This window comes from Schistocerca gregaria, chromosome 3 (assembly GCF_023897955.1).
Source record: "Schistocerca gregaria isolate iqSchGreg1 chromosome 3, iqSchGreg1.2, whole genome shotgun sequence".
NCBI classification, from domain to species: Eukaryota; Metazoa; Arthropoda; class Insecta; order Orthoptera; family Acrididae; genus Schistocerca; species Schistocerca gregaria.
The window spans coordinates 649,219,180-649,240,221 of record NC_064922.1 but is presented as its reverse complement, the minus strand read 5'-3'; the positions used below and the strand labels follow the sequence as shown (position 1 = coordinate 649,240,221).

The following is a 21,042-nucleotide window of genomic DNA, read 5'->3' as shown; positions in this document are numbered from 1 at the left end:
TGGCGGGACGTGTGTTAAGACATCAGGGTCTAACATCCAGCCGTCCGGGGTGACCGAGTGGTTCTAGGCGCTACAGTCTGGAACCGCGCGACCGCCACGTAGGCAGGTTCGAATCCTGCCTCGGTCATGGATGTGTGTGATGTCCTTAGGTCAGTTAGGTTTAAGTAGTTCTATGTTCTAGGGGACTGATGACCTCAGAAGTTAAGTCCGATAGTGCTCAGAGACATTTGAACCATTTGAACCTAACATCCATGGTGCTACAGGGAGCCTTGGGGTAGATTGGAATACATCCAGCAGATAATTGAGAACGGTGGGTACAACCATTACACTCAGAAACGGTATAGATTGGAACAGGAGAGTAGTTGGTGGTGCGTAGCTTCAAACCAGTCAGAAGTGCACGGGTGTGGCGTGTCTATTCAAAGCACTGCTGGTGCTGTCGGTCATCCTAAAATGTGCAGATCCTTTTATGATGCACTAAAGGAACATAAATATTTTCTTTCAGAACTCTTTATTGCCAGTAGTACTTAGGAGGTAAAATTGTTGACAGATCTATGCCAAGAGTCACATCATATCCTCCATGAAGGGACGACTAGGCTATCTGAAATGGAGAACGTAGCGGTGAACAGAGAGAGAAGTCAATGGATGTTGTACTCAGAATTGCGACCTGTACCACGCTTTTTATCAGCTTATGTCATAAATGTTATATTTTGGATTCCATGAAAACTCATTTACTTACTTCCTGTCTACATTCTACCGTCTCGCCCTGGCTTGGTAGCGAGAAACGTTGTCCAAACAGAGCGCGCATGGGCGAACAATCTCCTTTGATGTACTGACAATTCGTAGAACTTGCTCGTTGTTGCTCGACAATGCGCTTAGCGTTTTGCCATCCATAAGCAACGCGACGAGTCGCAGTGCGCTAAATAGCGTTTCTTTGTTTTGTAGTCCACGGCGCAGCGCAGCGCGCACTAGGCGGACTAAGCTGAAGGGCTCATTTGACTCTGCACCAACTCTGCGCCAAGCATTCGTCATAACTGGCGAGTGCATACCTATCTCGAAAACCCATGGCCATACCTATTCAGTGGATGAGAGATTTTCTATATACACCGGCCAGGGCATTCGCCCAACACCCTCTGCATCTAATTAGATCAGAACAGTACGGAATACATGCCGCCTTGTTGAAGGAAAACTTTGCGGCGACCTTGAAGGTCCTGCACGGCTACTAGCCCTAACAGATCACAAATATAACAGTTTCTGTACAGCTTACCGGCTGTGAAAGTCAGATGCCATCGTCTTTTTTACCTAAAGAAACGTCATATCATCACGACTGGTACATACCACCAATGTCGATGACGAATGTAATGCGACAATACAGTAATCCTCGACTTACGCTATAGGTGGAATCGAGCGATATCCGTGCAAGTCGAATTCCCATTAAGTGCGAGCTCTGTTTTGCATATACATGCAACAAAAATGTGTTCAACTGAGAACAGAGACTAAGGAAAACAATGTAATGAAATGTTTAACAAAACAACAAATTATCAAATTATATCACAATTCTGTATGACGCATTGCAGTAGTATAAAATGAAGCCATTATGTCGTGGGAGGCTTGATGAAATCTAATAATGCCATCTGACCAGTCAAATCCTTGTTGTTTTCATGCAAAGCTTCCTCGAAGCACGCTAATAAATATCTTAATCCATTTGTGTATCAGAAACGCGCATTTCATTGGAGTTTGTTTTCCCTAAAATTTGTGACCCTTTTTCAACGGAACTGACACCTCCTCTCACGTTTGCAACTCTCCTTTGATCTTCCGATAGAACTGAGTGTAAGGAATCAGGTTTTACAATGTTTTGATATTGTTCTCGCATTTCGATAAGCTCATCAGTCGGTAGCTCTTGATTGTGTAAATCTAGGTGTTCTTGCATGTTATTACCATTCACCTTAAAAATTAATTGTCTGGCAAGATCGAACATTTCTCCAATTACATTATCAATTTGATCAGAATCTGGCACAGATCCCCATGGGTGCCAATGGCGAAAAAAAAAACTGATGCAGATTACGTTTACAGTTTATTGTGAAATTTCATTCCTAGATTGTCCAGTACAACTTTTCACCCTTACTTGACCATCACACCATAGCTTTAACTTTGTCTCCACCTGAGCGATAATACTACGAGCTTTACTTGAATTCAAAGACTGAATTTTTTTCGCAGTTTCTCGAATTTTTCTTTTCATTTTTTAATTGTCCTTACTGTTGATTCCAGTAAATAAGGATAATGATTTCTTTTTCTTTTCTGATGCAAGTGAATCATTTCTGCTTCATTTAATTAATAGTTGAATCTACCAGTCTAGTCAGCCCCGGGAATAAAACGATTGCCCACGAAACACGTCCGGACCTGTCTTAAACCGAGCACCGTGTGTCTGGAGTAGGGGAACAGGGGTGCGCGGAGCTCAAAAAGACGAATCGCGTAACTCCGGATTTGCTTAAAACGGGATAGCGTAAGTCGGGGTATTACTGTTCGTTCCCCTTGGAGCCTCCACAAACGCATAAATCCATCTTGATGCTATATGCAGAACAGGAGCTCACACGAGAAGCCGACTTGCGTCGACTCCTACGTCAGCGTTCCTTGCGCGAACTACTGAGGACGTACAAAACTTTACTGTCAATTCCGGGGACACCCCAACTATGGTTACTGTTCTGACAGTTTGTGGTCCTCTGGACGTCGTTTCGCTGCTAACCATTTAGGGGAGGTGACATAGCTAATCGATTCTGCACGGCAGAGCGAATAATAAGTGTGCAGTCTCGAACGCTAGTCACATGAGCCCGTGGCGGCCCTGCATTCCATCGAACCCATCGACTTCGGGACTGTCGCATGCCAAATTGGAAAAACTGTTGGGAGACGTTTCCTCCTTCTTGCACAATACACAACACGATCCACACTACCAACCAACTTTCAAATGAGATTTCTACATGAAAAATACTGTACAGTTGATGTGACTACTACTTCATTTTAGCTGTTAGGTTCAAATGCTAATCATTGTCATAGCCTGCCATGTGCACCAAGAAAAGGTTTGCATCACCAGGGTTCCCAGAACTCCTGAAGATAGACGTTGACTGTGGGTATCGTATCACAGACACTGTCCCTCTCACTGTTCAGGGACGTCACTGAAACATCCCAAAGATGTAAACAACCATGCATGAGCAGCGTCTATTAGACGGAGGGGGTCCGACAGCCGATCAGTTCCAGTCATTCTACATCTACATTTCATCTACATTTATACTCCGCAAGCCACCCAACGGTGTGTGGCGGAGGGCACCTTACGTGCCACGGTCACTACCTCCCTTTTCTGTTTCAGTCGCGTATGGTTCGCGGGAAGAACGACTGTTTGGAAGCCTCCGTGCGCGCTCGAATCTCTCTAATTTTACATTCGTGATCTCCTCGTGAGGTATAAGTAGGGCGAAGCAATATATTCGATACCTCATCCAGAAACGCACCCTCTCGAAACCTGGCGAGCAAGCTACACCGCGATGCAGAGCGCCTCTCTTGCAGAGTCTGCCACTTGAGTTTGCTAAACATCTCCGTAACGCTATCACTGTTACCAAATAACCCTGTGACGAAACGCCCCGCTCTTCGTTGGATCTTCTCTATCTCCTCCGTCAACCCGACCTGGTACGTATCCCACACTAATGAGCAATACTCAAGTATAGGTCGAACGAGTGTTTTGTAAGCCACCTCCTTTGTTGAGGGACTACATTTTCTAAGGACTCTCCGAATGAATCTCAAGCTGGTACCCACTTTACCAACAATTAATTATATATGATCATTCCACTTCAAATCGTTCCGCACGCATACTCCCAGATATTTTACAGAAGTAACTGCTACCAGTGTTGTTCCGCTATCATATAATCATACAATAAACGATCCTTCTTTCTATGTATTCGCAATACATTACATTTGTCTATGTTAAGGGTCAGTTGCCACTCCCTGCTCCAAGTGCCTATCCGCTGCAGATCTTCCTGCATTTCGCTACAGGAAAGAGGTACACGGCTTGTGCTGCCTGTAGTTCAACCATGCCTATAGAATCAATACCGCGGTTCGATCGCGTCCGCATTGTTACTTTGTGACAGGAAGGGCTCTCAACAAGGGAAGTGTCCAGGCGTCTCGGAGTGAACTAAACGATGGAGGAGATACAGAGAGACAGGAACTGTCGATGACATGCCTCACTCAGGCAGTCCAAGGGGTACTACTTCAGCGGATGACCTCTACCTACGGATTATGGCTCGGAGCAACCCTGACAGCAACGCCACCATGTTGAATAATGCTTTTCGTGGAGCCACAGGACGTCGTGTAAGGACTCAAACTGTGCACAATAGCCTGCATGATGCACAACTTCGCTCCTGACGTCCATGGCGAGGTACAGATAGCTCAACAACATGCAGAATGAAGCGCTAAGGATCGGCATCACATTATCTTCACCAGTGAATGTTGCATATGCCTCAGCCCCACAATCGTAGGAGACTTGTTTGGAGGCAACCCGCTAAGGCTGAACGCCTTAGACACACTGTCCAGCGGGTGCAGCAAGGTGACATTATGTGGGCCCGACTTACGCCGCTGGTGGTCATCGAGGTCGCCGCAACGGCTGTACCATACGTGAATGCTAACCTTCGACCGATAGTGCAACCATATCGGCAGCATATTGACGAGGCATTCGTCATCCTGGACGACAATTTGCGCCCCCGTCGTGCACAACTTGTGAATGACATCCTTCAGGATAACGAAATCGCTCGACTAGAGTGGCCAGCATGTTCTCTAAACATGAATCCTATCGAACATACCTGCGGTAGATTGAAAAGGGCTACTTATGGCAACGTGACCCACCAACCACTCTGAGGGATCTACGCCGAATCGCCGTTGAGGAGTGGGACAATCTGGACCAACAGTGCCTTGATGAACTTGTGGATAGTATGTTACAACGAATACAGGCATGCATCAATGCAAGAGGTACCGGTGTATACAGCACTCTGGACCACCATCTCTGAATGTGTCGCTCTATGGTGTTACAACGCGCTACATGTGGTTTGCATAAGCAATAAAAAGGGCGGAAATAATATTAATATTGATCTCCATTGCAATTTTCTGTACAAGTTCCGGAGCTCTCTGAACCGAGGTGATGCAAAACTTTTTTTAATGTGTGTGTGATAGTGGTGACCCTGGGAACTAACCTGGCGTGACAACTAGGTTTCCTGATAATATCCTGAATGTAGTTTTATTCGTTCTCCCGGAGTTCAGTAAGGTAGTCAACAGTTTGTGTTTCCTTGTATATGATCCGAAGTATCCACAAAATCGAACCGAATCTTTAGGTAACCCAAATTACACATTAATATAGCTTTTGATGTTATCCCTCCAAGACCTACTCCCTGTCTTCTGTCCCCTCTCCTACCCTCCCTCCCACATCCTTTCCCCCTACCCTTACACCATTTATTTATTGACACCACAGTCCATAGCTGCAGGCCACAGTATTCTCATGTCTAGCTCAGTAGGATACGACAGATTGCCTAGCAACTACAAAAGTAAATGAAATAGTTATCTGTAATAATTTTCTACCTATTGTGAACCAGTGGAAAATAGACGCTGGGAGTTTTACTTTTTGTTTTTACATCTGAAGATGATTAAGTATTGGTTGAAACAGAAGTTGTATTGATGTATTGCCAATATACACTCCTGGAAATTGAAATAAGAACACCGTGAATTCATTGTCCTAGGAAGGAGAAACTTCATTGACACATTCCTGGGGTCAGATACATCATATGATCACACTGACAGAACCACAGGCACATAGACACAGGCAACAGAGCATGCACAATGTCGGCACTAGTACAGTGTATATCCACCTTTCGCAGCAATGCAGGCTACTATTTTCCCATGGAGACGATCGTAGAGATGCTGGATGTAGTCCTGTGGAACGGCTTGCCATGCCATTTCCACCTGGCGCCTCAGTTGGACCAGCGTTCGTGCTGGACGTGCAGACCGCGTGAAACGACCCTTCATCCAGTCCCAAACATGCTCAATGGGGGACAGATCCGGAGATCTTGCTGGCCAGGGTAGTTGACTTACACCTTCTAGAGCACGTTGGGTGGCACGGGATACATGCGGACGTGCATTGTCCTGTTGGAACAGCAAATTCCCTTGCCGGTCTAGGAATGGTAGAACGATGGGTTCGATGACGGTTTGGATGTACCGTGCACTATTCAGTGTCCCCTCGACGATCACCAGAGGTGTACGGCCAGTGTAGGAGATCGCTCCCCACACCATGATGCCGGGTGTTGGCCCTGTGTGCCTCGGTCGTATGCAGACCTGATTGTGGCGCTCACCTGCACGGCGCCAAACACGCATACGACCATCATTGGCATCAAGGCAGAAGCGACTCTCATCGCTGAAGACGACACGTCTCCATTCGTCCCTCCATTCACGCCTGTCGCGACACCACTGGAGGCGGGCTGCACGATGTTGGGGCGTGAGCGGAAGACGGCCTAACGGTGTGCGGGACCGTAGCCCAGCTTCATGGAGACGGTTGCGAATGGTCCTCGCCGATACCCCAGGAGCAACAGTGTCCCTAATTTGCTGCGAAGTGGCGTTGCGGTCCCCTACGGCACTGCGTAGGATCCTACGGTCTTGGCGTGCATCCGTGCGTCGCTGCGGTCCGGTCCCAGGTCGACGGGCACGTGCACCTTCCGCCGACCACTGGCGACAACATCAATGTACTGTGGAGACCTCACGCTCCACGTGTTGAGCAATTTGGCGGTACGTCCACCCGGCCTCCTGCATGCTCACTATACGCCCTCGCTCAAAGTCCGTCAACTGCACATACGGTTCACGTCCACGCTGTCGCGACATGCTACCAGTGTTAAAGACTGCGATGGAGCTCCGTATGCCACGGCAAACTGGCTGACACTGACGGCGGCGGTGCACAAATGCTGCGCACCTAGCGCCATTCGACGGCCAACACCGCTGTTCCTGGTGTGTCCGCTGTGCCGTGCGTGTGATCATTGCTTGTACAGCCCTCTCGCAGTGTCCGGAGCAAGTATAGTGGGTCTGACACACCGGTGTCAATGTGTTCTTTTTTCCATTTCCAGGGATGTACACAAGAAAGGTGATAAAACGTTTAGCAGACACTGATGTTTGGGACCTTCTACAAGACGTATACATGTTCCCCAGCATTGACGTCACCAGTTACAGCCACAGGAGGGCCTGAAGATGGTGTTTGGTAACACTGAAGCCGGCTGCTAATGAATACAACCTTTACATATAAATGATCATGTTACTTTAACTACATATAAGATGTAAAACCAGTTCTTGTTCCTGTATCCCCAAAAGATGTGTGTTAGGAGAAAAGAAATTTGTAGCAAAACTTCGCTAAAAGAAGGCATTGGTTGACGTGACACGTCCAGACCCATGGAATCGTTGGTTTGGTTAAGGAGGTGTGGAGAGGGAAGGGCAGGACGTGGGGAATTGAAGACCAAGCAATGAATAGTGCCATCAGAATGAAGTGGAAGTAGGTTGCAAAACTAGTTCGGAGATGAAGAAAATGGTGCATAATAGCCTAGGATAGACAACTGCATTAAACCAGTTTTCTGACTGAACACCACATAAACAACATCGATGTAGGCAAAAAGGTATTCGATGAGATAACAGCGTTTCGTGGGACAGTTAATTGCTATCGGGGTTGTCTCGAAGAGTATCTGTGTGCATACTAACCGACAACAGGAGGAATTCAGGAAACAATAGGAGTGAAACGCGAAAATGAACAGATTGGGGATGGAAAAATCACTAATTTCAATGAAGAGGGCGTAAAAGGCAAATGGCAATACACGCAGGAAACAGAAAAACAATAAGGCTGCTGTTTCACTGTCAGTAAAAGAACAGAGAAGGAGTACGTCATGTGTCTCGCATATGCTGTGGCTTTCGTTTGTTCTTCAGCTCTGCGTATTGCTATAATCGTAATCAGAGGACTAAATTTGCACTAATTACCAGAATCGCTGTAAATTTGTTTACCCTCCTTCATCCAGCAGTTGCGGGAGAATGGGAAATACGTATTTCCACGACCATCTCCGAAGCACGTAACCCACATTTCTCAGGACATCTATCTTATATTACCTAGAGGTTTTAATATGTAGTGCTGGAGAATTTAAAAACAACCACATTATATTTCAACATGAACAACGTTTAAAACGTATAATGCAGAAAGACGAAGGTTGAACCACCTTTTTCGTTAATATACAGAAATGGACGAGAATGAGAAATTACTGTCGGGTAGCGACATTAACAGTCTCTCAATTACGTAGGCACTTGTGCTTTAATTATGAAGTGCCGCCCCGTTCTTATTGGATCAATTAGTCCCAAATCACGGCCATGTAGATGGAACTAGAAGGTAATTGCACGGTGTGTCAATCACGTGGAACGCTTGACGTGACCTCTGTTGTTTCCTTGTTAAGTCGATGGAAACCGTGTTAATTAACAGAAAGTCGACAGTGAAGTATCGTCTTATGTTCGTCGCCACTGCATAATCAATATGCTATAAATATCAGAGATGGTAAAGGATCGAAAATCAGAGCCTAATTTAAGTAAATACTTTTAGCCACAGAAAAATGTTCACTGCTTCGTGGCTTTAATGACGTACGGAGTAACTGAAAACAATTATAACGAATATGAAAATAAAAAAAGATACGTCTGTGTGTAATAACACCTAATTTAAACAAAGAGCTTAAAACACGTTGTTTCAACCCAGAGGAGTCAGAAGAGATTTATGATACATATTAGCTAAAAAGAATACCATCTATTCTATCATTTTCCTCTGACTATTTTTAGTTTCAAATTTCAATGAACTGTTTTCGTAAATTAACGAAGATATTAATTTTTCATTAATATGTTTACCTTGCTCGATAACGAATCCAGAATTTTCATGAGGACTGGGTCCAAAGCTTTAGTGTAATTAGTGAATGCAGATATTCCTTATGTCGCTCTTAAAATTGTTTTTTTATTACGTTTGTAATTACGACACATGGTCAATATCAAGCGTTCGGAGAGTATACGTCACCAAACCAAATACCTTGGGATTAAATATTAAGTAACAGACCTATATTACTGAAAATAAAGGGTACGTAATTGGTGTGTTGAAATGTCAGTTCATATGATTTTTACTATTAATTGATGTCTGTTTACGAATCTCGCAATTCTCACTTTCTTGTCATTTCTCTTATAGATACTAAACTTGTTTGTATCTCATCTCTACTGCAACACTTACAATCAAAGCACATTACTGAATCATCTCACATAATTAACGCCAATCTGTGAACACCTAGATCAGAATCTATTATAGCAAAAACCACATTAGAGAGAAGATTACTTTCTTATTAAAATATAATATCTGTCTTCACGAAAGACTAAACGTACCAGACATATTAATTAAATGGATAGAAGGTTCATGTGATAACTAGTACTTTTACCTACCAACTAGAAATGCAATTGAGAACGGCGTAGCTCATAATAATTAAGCAAATAAATATTTGATGAAATAATAATCAATAAGTAAAAATTAGATATCATCATCAGCAACACTTTGTTGATGTAGCCATCCTTTTCTGCTGCTCGCCATTTTTCCTATTTAGTTGTAGTTGATGCTACATTCCACTGATAACACTGATGCTCTGAGCGTACCTCTTAAAATTATCAGATTATTTTTCCTTCTAAGAGGTTCTTCATTAAGTTATTACGTTGACTTAGGGGTGATACTACTTAATTGTTCTTTCTCTTAGTTATGTCTTTTTCTCTACAATTTCCTTTAGTATTTTTTCATTATATTTTCTTTCAGTCGAGGACTTTTTTGTGACTGTTCTCCATACCTAGATTTCTGTTGCCCCTAATCTTTCCTGTTTTCTTAAGGCCATAGCCTAAAATGCTTCAGATGATTGTCCTGATGAATTTTTTCTAGTTTCTGTGTTGAGATGATTATTTCTTATTAACTTACTTTTGATGTTCATGATTTTCTGTTGTCACCTATAATTGTATTCCAAAGGCGGCAGAGTTGAAAAACGAAACTGAGGACAACATTTCACATTCGTATGTAAACTCATCACATAGTAAGTGATCAAAAGAATGGCCATTTATTGTCCTTTTTTAATGCAGAGGTTAGAATTAGTATATTACCTGCATATATAATTTTTATTTTTGATTTTAAAGATATACCTCATCTTAGATTGTTTCTTTTAGCGTAATATGGAGGGAAGCTATGAGTTTTGCTTATACTTAGAAATTCACGCGCATGACAGCATCTCTTATTGCTAGTATGTATTCGTACTAGTCCTACCTGTATTTATTTCAGTTACGAAACTATAATATTTTCTGCATGTACTTGTCATATTATGTTAGATATTTCTCACTGCAATTTACTTTTTGCTATAACAGATTGTTGAGAATGGTGTTTGTCGATGCACATTAACTGCAGAAGGTGATCCAATCAATTATAATACGGACTGACTATTAATTATAACTGCCAACGTAATCGCTTAGATGTGTAAAGAATTTTCATCCTACATTCTAATGGCCCAAAATATTTTTAAATTAGAAACCGAATAATACGTCAAACGTTTCATGAACTACAAGTAAGCACTAATTACTATTACGTTTCCGTGTTTCGCCGTCACTGTAATGGAACATGTGTGACACTGCAGGCGTTTATTCTATCCGCTCTTGCACTGATCAGTAATAGGTAACCGAACGCTGTAAGCCGTCCGAATTGATGATCTGTCTGACCTGACGTAATTCTGTTGACAAGCTGCACTCACTGCAGTAATCAACTGCTGCTACATATTAGCGTCGATGATTGTTTACTGTTTCATTAGCAAAATTAACGTGGACCTACTAACGTAGACAATTATTGGCAAGGCAGTATTTGTTAAACCTCGAAGCTCTACGTACTGTGATTAAAAGTGACATGCACTCAATCACACTGATTCCTACACTAAACGAAAATCTTATACTGTTAGTTCAAGCAAGTATTCCATGTTTACATATTGCACGGGGTACAGCACTTCTATCAGTAAGATTTATGTTCACGTGATAGTGTTTTTCTCTGCGGTACAGCGAGCTTTCCCCACTTTAAATTATAAGCAGAGAGAATGCTTAGGTGATTCAATTAAGGATAATAGACATTCTATGGTCAATTTCACCAACGTGACTTTTACGACAGTATTCAATAGATAAATAAATGTAGGTTATCTTGATGTATGCATTTCCTCCATGGTACCCGTAACGAACAAATAAGAGCTGTCAACAGTAAATTTGGTTTACTCCTTTATGATTATGTTATAGGACAGATCGATGCAAAAGGTTGTCAATTGATTGAAGGAGCTATTAGAGGAATCCCGACAGGACGTTGGCTTTTTCGACGTAATCACGAGCCTGTGAAACATCTGAGATGACAAGGACCGTCTACTTCTGCATCATAACTCCATCAGAGACGGTGTACTGTTTCTGTGTCTGCACATCATCTGCTTGTCATTGAATCGCGTTCCGTCTGTTGTTATGACGTAAAGGTTCATTAGTTGATGTGTACGTATATATGCTTTTCATTCGTGCTCTCTCAGACAAGTGGGCTATTTGTATTGTAGTGCTGCTGCGAATTTGTAGTGTACACTTGGCATTATTGAAGGCAACTGCCGTGTTTGTGTTTAGGGAATGAAGTGGTACAAATTTGCAGAACATACATTTGACGTACGACAGGTCCACTGGCATCGCACATAGAGCTCGGCGGCTGTACCGCTCTCAATATACAAACAGACCCAAACTAAAGCCTCGAATGTTTCAGACTGTTCACCACCCACACATGTAGGCAGAGGCGTTCGATCCATTTTATTATGAAGGCTGCTCATGGAGTACTCGAGCAGTCGATAGGGAAGAATAGCAGCTATCCGTTAGCACGCGTGCCTTCGCTCATACCGTGGATAGTTCACAGAGTAGTGTGTGACCTGTCCTCCATCATAACCAGTTAACCAGTTGCACCGTTGTCACTCTTAGCGGGTGGATGATTTTCAACAAAGAGTTCGGTTAGTAGACTGTTCAGCATTGTCAGAATAGCAAAATTTCATTGTTCACTGGTGAGGTACAGTTTACCAGAGGCGGGTTTTTAAATCTCGTTACAGCCACATCTGATTTGGACACACAATCCTCTCCGACCACCACCACCAATAATCGTTTGCAAAGGTTGTTTAGGTAGGCATTATCGGCGATCACGTTACCAGATCATGGCTCCTGCGACCACGCTATAAAGTAGTGAGACACAAAGTCTTCATCTAACAAGTTCTTCCTGAACTGGTAGAGAACGTACAATTTAACGTGAGTCATCAGTTGTGTATGCAACTAAACAGTGCACCTGTAAATATTCCTGAGGAAATACGTGACGTACTGAACACTATATGTCGCACGAGTCGAATCACATAAGAAGGTCCAACCGCAAGGCCAGACGCATGTTGACCTTCTTTTGTAGAGTACTGTCGGGAAGCCTCGTCTACAGGGACTGGGCAAAAATGGGGGAACACCATGAGAAATGAATGCCTGGATATAAATGCCGATGATAGCTAAGCCTGCAGCCTGCACTGTTGTATTTGAACAACACTGCTCAATGTCTCCGATACATTTCTGGTGTTAGTCTTGATCAGAACAGTGTTTGTGTAGTTGTGAGTGCAGAGCTAAGTGAATTCGAGTGTGGAAAATTGTGGCGGTTGTATGGCAGGTGCTCAGCAACCAAGGGAACCGAAATGTTCGGTGTTTCGAGAGCCATCATATGGAAGATGTATCACATACAGAGAAAGTGGAAAAAAATTTCCGCTATATCGCAACGCGGAGAAACAGTGTGTTAAAAGAGGGTTGAGGGATCATGACAGACGATCATTGTTGATGTTCCTGAGGACGCACTGTAAAAGTCACTGCACAACTGATTGTCGCACTCGTGAAACTTTTCAGCACAAGAAACTAGGATTGAGTTCCATACGTAGGGAACTAAAATGCGGAGTGGTAGTGATGTGGGGCACCACATTGTGGTATTAAATGGGCCCCATTGCTGGCAACGTTCACACAGCTTGCGTCGACCATAACAGGTTTTCTGAGGCTACGATGGCGGCTGGATAGCCCTAGTGTATTGTCGATGCTGGCAGCTTCTCCAAAATGCGTCCCTGAGCCTGATGCGTGTTGTGCTAGAGGGAGAGAAACTGAGAAGTTGCCTCTATTTCGAAGATGAACATCCTTGCTGGCAATTGGTAGGACAAAATGCTGGAGATCGGTAACGAGAAGCTAGCGGCTAAAAGCGCGAAAATGAAAAGATATGTCACGTAAATCTGAAACAGTCACACAAGAAAACGCCCAATGTGAGCGTAGGACATGCGTAAAAGGCAACGTTTAACAAAACCTTCAACACCAACAGAGATGGGAAATGTTTGCAGACAATCTGTTGTGTCCGCCTGGGCCGGAAGCTGTGGCTGAGCGGTTCTAGGCGCTTCAGTCTGGAACCGCGCGACTGCTACGGTCGCAGGTTCGAATCATACCTTCGGCATCGATATGTGTGATGTATTTAGGTTAGTTAGGTTTAAGTAGTTCTCAGTTCTAGGGGACTGATGACCTAAGATATTAAGTCCAATACTGCTCAGAGCCATTTGAACCATTTTTTTGTCTGCCTGGTTTGGCAGATAAGAGATATTATCGTACATTTGATGGAACAAAATTTAGTAACACGAGAGAATACATTTTCTCCGAAATACATTCTATTACAATGTCAGAATTAATGACTTGAGAAAAAAAATTACTTCTTGACTAATGAATTAAACAGAACTGAACAGAAAGTCTCTTCCCAAGTATTGAAATAACAGTAAGTCCTCTAACTGATTACTGACACAAAGCATAGCGTGGTCATTGAGGCGCTCCAGAATGAATTCCTGATTGATGGAATACGATTTTACTGGGCACCTAGCCCAGTGAACTGCTCGTCGTGGCTCGGACGCCAGCCTAACTACAGCTCGGACCACACTATTACTGTGTCCAGACTAAGCGCCTGCAACTCTCGCTTCCCCTGAAGCAGACAGGTACAGCGGGCCCCGTACCGAGTAGGGGTCAGCCTGGCCGGTCGTCCCGGAAATATAGACGCTTCCGAGAGACCACCAGGGGGCGTCCACGGCGCCGCAAGAGGTCGCTACAGCCGCGGGGCCAAGCAGTATTTAGGCTGGCGCAGGAGCCTGGTGAAGATCTTGGAATCTACGCCCGTGAACGGCTCCATGTATTTTAAAAAGTGTTGTCTCCGTTTATGTGTCCACCGTATTTTTATCTCACGTTGTCTTCATTTGTATCTTGTGTGTTTCTCTGAAGCCAAAGAGAGGCGTAGTATGCTGCTGCAGCCTGCCTGTAAACAGGTTTAAAAATAACAATAAAGAAAAAAAACCTCTACCAACAGTTCACGCCGAGCGAGCGCACTGGTGTCACCGTAGCCGCCGCTTCATCCTCCACCGCTGCGCCATCGTCCACCGCCGCCAGCGTACCGGAGCCATCCTCGTAGGGCCTCTACTCGTTCTCGGACTCAGGTGACGGCAACGTCGACTTCGCGCCGCTCTTCACGAGACGCCTGGGGCTTGGTTAGGTGAAGTTGTGTGGTTACTACAGACAGTTTATGATTGGAAGTATCTCTGATTCAGTTACTGGTAGGCTTGGAGGATCAGTCCTACCTCACGAATATTGTTTTGTAAATTTTGAAGAAAGACTTTAGTTTAAATAAAAACGCTGTAACTCACACTATGAGATTTTCCTATCCGCGGACGGCGGAAGTAATAACTACACTGTAGGTACTACGTTCAGTAACGAAGACCGTGGAGGAGAATAAGTCCATGAGGCCACTGACGTCTATCGTCCCGTGGGACGCCGTCTGATGACTGGACGGGTGATGGCCAAGTTGTGTCTGCCTATGAGAAGACTGGCCCCTATGACATCTGTGATCGCCTTCCTCCGATTTATTGTTGGTTGCTCTCTGGGTAGGCGCCAGTATGCTTCTCTTGAAACACATACAGCTCCTCTATTTATCTATTCCGAGGCGACGGAGGCTGTTCTGACTATGGTGTTTCCAAATTTTTGTCTGCCTGCTTTATATAACTTCAGATGCCAACAAAGAAACTCTTCTCTCCAGGACAAAATGGTTCAAATGGCTCTGAGCACTATGGGACTCAACTGCTGTGGTCATCAGTCCCCTAGAACTTAGAACTACTTAAACCTAACCAACCTAAGGACATCACACACATCAATGTCCGAGGTAGGATTCGAACCTGCGACAGTAGCAGTCGCACGGTTCCGGACTGCGCGCCTAGAACCGCGAGACCATCGCAGCCGGCCTCTCCAGGACACTTTCAAGATAAGTTTCATGCGATTTCAATGGTACTTCGCTAGGGTGTGTGTGAGTTACATTCTACATCTACGTGATTACTCTGCTATCCACAATAAAGTGCATGGCAGAGGGTTCAATGAACCACCTTCAAGCTGTCGCTCTACCGTTCCACTCTCGAACGGAGCGCGGGAAAAACGAGCACTTAAATTTTTCTGTGGGAGCCCTGATTTCTCTTATTTTATAGTGATGATCATTTCTCCCTATGTAGGAGGGTGCCAACAGAATGTTTTCGCAAATGTGGCAGAAAACTGGCGATTGATATTTCACGAGAATATCCCGTCGCAACTAAAAATGCATTTTTTTTTTCTTAATGATTGCCACAGCAATTCACGTATCATGTCTGTGGCACAACCTCCCTTATTTCGCAGATAGTATAAAACGTGCGCCCTGCTTTAAACTTTTTCGGTGTCATCCTTTCGCCCCGCCTAATGCTGATCCCACACCGCACAGCAATACTCCAGAATAGAGCGGACAAGCGTGGTGTAATTAGTCTCTTTAGTAGACCTGTAGCATCTTCTAAGTACATTGCAAATGAATCACAGTCTTTGGTTTGCTCTACAGCATTATCTACGCGATCGTTCCAGTTTAGGGTATTTGCAATTTTAATCCCTAAGTATTTAGTAGAATGTACAGCCTTAAGATTTGTGTGACTTACCGCGTAATCAAAATTTAGGGGGTTTGTTTCAGTACTCATCTGAATAACTTCAAACTTTTCTTTACTCAGGGTCAATTGTCACTTTTCGCAACATACAGATATCTTACCTAAACCATTTTGCAATTCGTTTTGGTCATCTGATGGCTTTACAAGGCTGTAAACGACAGCACCATCTGCAAACAATGTAATAGGGCTACTCACGATAGCCTCGTATTTCGTTGATATAGAACAGGAACAACAGAGGGCTTATAACGCTTCCCTTGGGAACGCCGAATGTTACTTCTGTTTTACCCGATGACTTTCCGTCTATTACTACGAACTGTGACCTTTCTGACAGGAAATCACGGATCCAGCCGCAAAATTAAGGAGATATTCTATAGGTACGCAGTTTGGCTTGAAGACGCTTGTGAGGAACGATGTCAAAAGCCTTCTAGAAATTAGAAAATATGGATTCAATTTGACATCCCACGTCAATATAACTCATTACTTCTAGAGTATAAAGAGCTAGCTTTCTTGTGTTTCACAAGAACGAATTTTTCTGAATCCGTGCTGACTGTTTTAGAATAAATCGTTATCTTCGAGGTAGTTCATAATGTTCGAACACGGTGTATGTTCCAAAACTCTACTGCAAATCGACCCTAGTGATATGTTCCTGTAATTCAGTGGATTACTCCTAATTCCCTTTTCGGGTACTTGTGCGACCTGAGCAATTTTCCAGTCACTTCCTGTGAGCGAGCGGTTGTGTATAGCTGCTAAATATGGACCTATTGTATCAGCATACCTTGAAAGGTACCTGACTGGCATACAATCTGGACCGGAGGCCTTGCCTTTATTAAGTGATTTAAGCTGCTTTGTTACACCGCTATGTTTCTCATCTTGGCAGTTGTTCTTGACTGCAATTCAGGAATATTTACTTCGTCTTCTTTGGGGAAGGAGTTTCGGAAAATCGTGTTTAATAACCCTGCTTTAGTGGCTCTCTCATCAGTGACTTCGCCATTGTTATTTCGCAGTGAAAGTGTTGACTGCGCCTTGCCACTGGTGTGCTTTATGTAATACCAGAATCTTTCTGGTTTCCTGCCGGATTCAGAGGCAGAGTTTCGTTATGGAAATTATTATAAGCATCTCGCACTGAAGTAAGCGCTATCTTTCGATCTTCTGCAAAACTTTGTCAATGCTGGGGTTTTTTCGTCCTTTTAAATTTGGTACTCTTTTTTGCTGCTACTGCAACAGCGATCTGACCAATTTTGTGCACCGTGGGGGATCAGTGCCATCACTTACTGTTTTATGTAGTATGTATCTCTCAATTGCCGTCGATACTATCTCTTTGAAATCATTCCATATTTCTACACTTACGTGATCAGATTTGTAGGAGTGGGGACTGTCTCTTAGAATAGCGTTAAGAGCATTTTTATTAGCCTTTCTAAATCTATGTACTTATCATTTCTTTTTGATGGTTGGAAGTCTAACGGTATTCAGCCTGGCAGCAACTGCCTTGTGGACACTAATCCCTGTAACCGTCATGATACTCCCTATTTGTCCATGACAATTTGTTGCTATGAGAGTATGTATGCTTCCGCAAACATTTACGCTGCGAGTAGGCTCATGAACTAATCGTTCCAAATAATTTTCTGAGAAAGCATTCATTACAATTTCGGAGTACGTTTTATGCCTGTCCCCGGCTTTAAACTTATAATTTTTTTCAGCATATCGAGGCTAGATTGAACTCGCCACCGACTGTAATTGCATGAGTGGGGTACCTATTTGAAAAGAGACTCAAGTTTTCTTTGAACTGAACAGCAACTATATCTTTTGAGTCGGGGGTTCGATAAAACGATCAAATTAATAGTTTAGTCCGATTGTCAAGTATAACCTCTACCGATTCTATTTATCAGGAGCTATCTATTTCAATTTCACTGTAACGTAAACTTCTTCTGACAGGAATAAATACTCCACGACCTACTAGATTTAATCAATCCTTTTTGAACACTGTTAGGTCGTTTGAAAAAATTTCGGCTGAACTTATTTCCGGGTTTAGCCAGCTTTCCGCACCTACTATTATTTGAGCTTCAGTGCTTCCTATTAGGGCTTGGAGCTCTGGTTCTTTCCAACACAGCTACAACATTTTACAACTACAATACCGATCGTTCTTACAACTCCCTTACTGTGTTTCGCCTGCCCCTTGTAGTCGGACGCCCTTTCTGTGGTTTCCTGAGACCCTCTAACCTAAAACAAACCGCCCAGTCCCTTCCACACTGTCCCCGCTACCCGTGTAGCTGCTTCCTGCGTGTAGTGGAGTCCTGACCTATTAAGCGGAACCCGGAAACTCACAACCCGATGACTCAAGTCAAAGTCTCTGCAGCCTACACGGTCACAGAACCGCCTGACCCTATGATTCAGACCCTCCACTCGGCTCTGCACCAAAGGATCACAGTCGGTTCTGTCGACAATGCTGCAGATCATAAGCTCCGCCTTAACCTCGCAAGCAAGACTGGCAGTCTTTACCATTTCCGCTAACGACCCGAAACCAGAGAGATTCTCCTCCTATCCAAAGCGACACAAGTCATTAGTACCGACATGGACCACCGCCTTCAGTTGGTTTCACGTTGTACTCTTCATGGCATCCGGAAGCACCCTTTCCATATCTGGAATGACTCCCCGCGGTATGCACACGGATTGCACACTGGCTTCCTTCCCCTCCTTGGGAGCCATGTTTCTAAGGGCCCCATTACGTGCCTAACGTTGGAGCTCCCAACTACCAGCAAACACATCCTCTGTGGATCCCCAGACCTTGCGTACTGAGAAGCTTCCTCCGGTATATGGTGGACGACTGCATCTGGCTCAGAGACTTCGTCAGCCACAGATAACGCCTAAAACCTGTTCGCCAAACGAACCGGGGAAGCCCTACGACTGGCTGCCTGCCAGAAATTGGAATGAGCTCCCACTCGACTACGGGTGAGGGATCAACCTTAGTGCAGGCTCTATTCGAGGCTACCAAAGCAGATGACCAATCGGGGAACACGTGGGACGTGCTCGACGTCCCTGGCATAGACGCGTCAGAATCCGAACAGTGATGACCCTTGGCAGCATACTCAAGCCGTGTAAAGAAAGCCAACACAGCCTGGAGCTGTGAGCGAAGGGTCAACAACTCAGCTCGCATCTGTACACAGCAGTCACAGCTCCTGTTCATTACTGAAGTCGCTCCTGTTTGATTCTCGTAAAAATATGTAATAACGTACGGTGTACTCGCCTTATTAGCAGTGGGAACTCTCGGTGCTCTCTTACTGACTGGATAACAGACTCTGAGGTGTTCTAACCTACACAAACAAAAACCTGTACCATACGAGGGTCGATACAATGGTCGATAACAACGGCGGTACTATACGCTACACTGTTATTAAAATAAAAGGTTGTGCCTAGTACGCACTCAGACACTTACAAAAATAAACTAGTAACTACACAGATAACTGAAAATAAGTCGCTCCTGTTTGAAGCTCGTAAAATATATAATATAAGGAACGGTGTACTCGCCTTATTAGCAACAGGAACTCGCGATGCACTCTCACTTACGATCAACTGGCACTGGTGTAGTTTTCCACTGTAGAAGTCGTTAGTATCTCTTTGTTCACTTTATTTGGTGAGCTTTGCAAATGGTAAGTATTCAGTGGAGCTGCAGCCCCGAGGCAGAGCGAAGTCAGAAACAGCAGTAGAAGTGGCTCATCGTTTGTGTCCATATTGCTTACATATTTTAGCTCAGAGGTATTTTTAATTATTTATGAAGGGAAGTAAACAATAGGTTATTATTTGGCTGTTTTTAGTACTGTGTTTTATTTTTGTGAAAGCGGTCGCGTATTTTTCAGTCGTTTGTGCTGAGCGAGTTCAGTTTTCCTGGGTTAGCGGTGGGTCAGACAAAAATGATTGAAGATGAATAGGACCCGAACCTGTTAAAGACTGATGCAGGAGGAAAGAGACACTGTCCGCAAGCAGTTAGAGCTTTTTTGGGTCAATCGACAGGATTCAGGTTGCTAGCGTCTACTGTGTTAGCTTTGAGGAAACTGAAGTGAATGTTTTGGCACGTCTGGGTGTCGGAATGCGAAAGGGGTACCGTCCTTACGTCTTGAAATCAGGTTTTGTGTGTTGCCTGCTGCTGAAAGTACAAATGAACCAGCATGTGACGCCTCGCCTGTTGGGATATTGGCCAAACTTCTTGAGAGCTCTGGACAAATGCAGAGTGTGGGATTACTTGTCACTTGGAGCTCCAGTGTAAGGTCGGTGATGGCGCCTGTGAGGCAGTGCCGGCAGTGATTGAGAGCACTGAGTGCACCCGGCTGCAGGTCTTGGCTCATTATGACTCCCGCTCCTGGATTGAGAGATCATCTTCGTTTGCTAAGGGTAGATGGCTGATTTGATGAAGGAAGTCTGTGGAGTGGAGGCAGAGTTATAGTTTTGCAGCATCATTCTCAGAACCGATAATGGCCGATTCTTTTGTAACGTAGTGGAAGTTCTACTATGATGATACAATGAGTTCGGGTGCAACTTTCTCGACCTCCGTTATCGAATGGAGATTTGTAGGGTTCTCCTATCAGGTGGGTCGTGCACTGAATACAGTAGGCGGCTACTAGGGTAGCGTAGTACGTGCAGCGTGCACAGGTGGATTTTTTTTAGGATAGAGAAGTCCCTCCATATGCGTGATAAGATGCCTTCTGATTCCAGACAGAGAAGCATTCGTCATAGCAGATAGGAGGAAGAGAATGTTAATATACTAACAGCTAACTGCAGGAGCCTGTATGGAAATGCCTGGAGGTAATTTCGCTTATAAACGGTAACTATGACCAAATAGCACTAGGGAGAAAAACGAGCTGAAACCAGATGTTAACAGCAAAAAATTCTGATTGGAATACATACCATATGATAG

The 21,042-nt window shown here is 44.1% G+C and overlaps 1 protein-coding gene across 1 annotated transcript in view; it reads right to left on the bottom strand.

Moving 5' to 3' along the window:
• The window catches only part of LOC126355545 (octopamine receptor beta-1R-like), a 434,828-nt gene that overhangs the window by 223,834 nt on the left and 189,952 nt on the right, over positions 1-21,042 (bottom strand). The window lies entirely within an intron of this gene.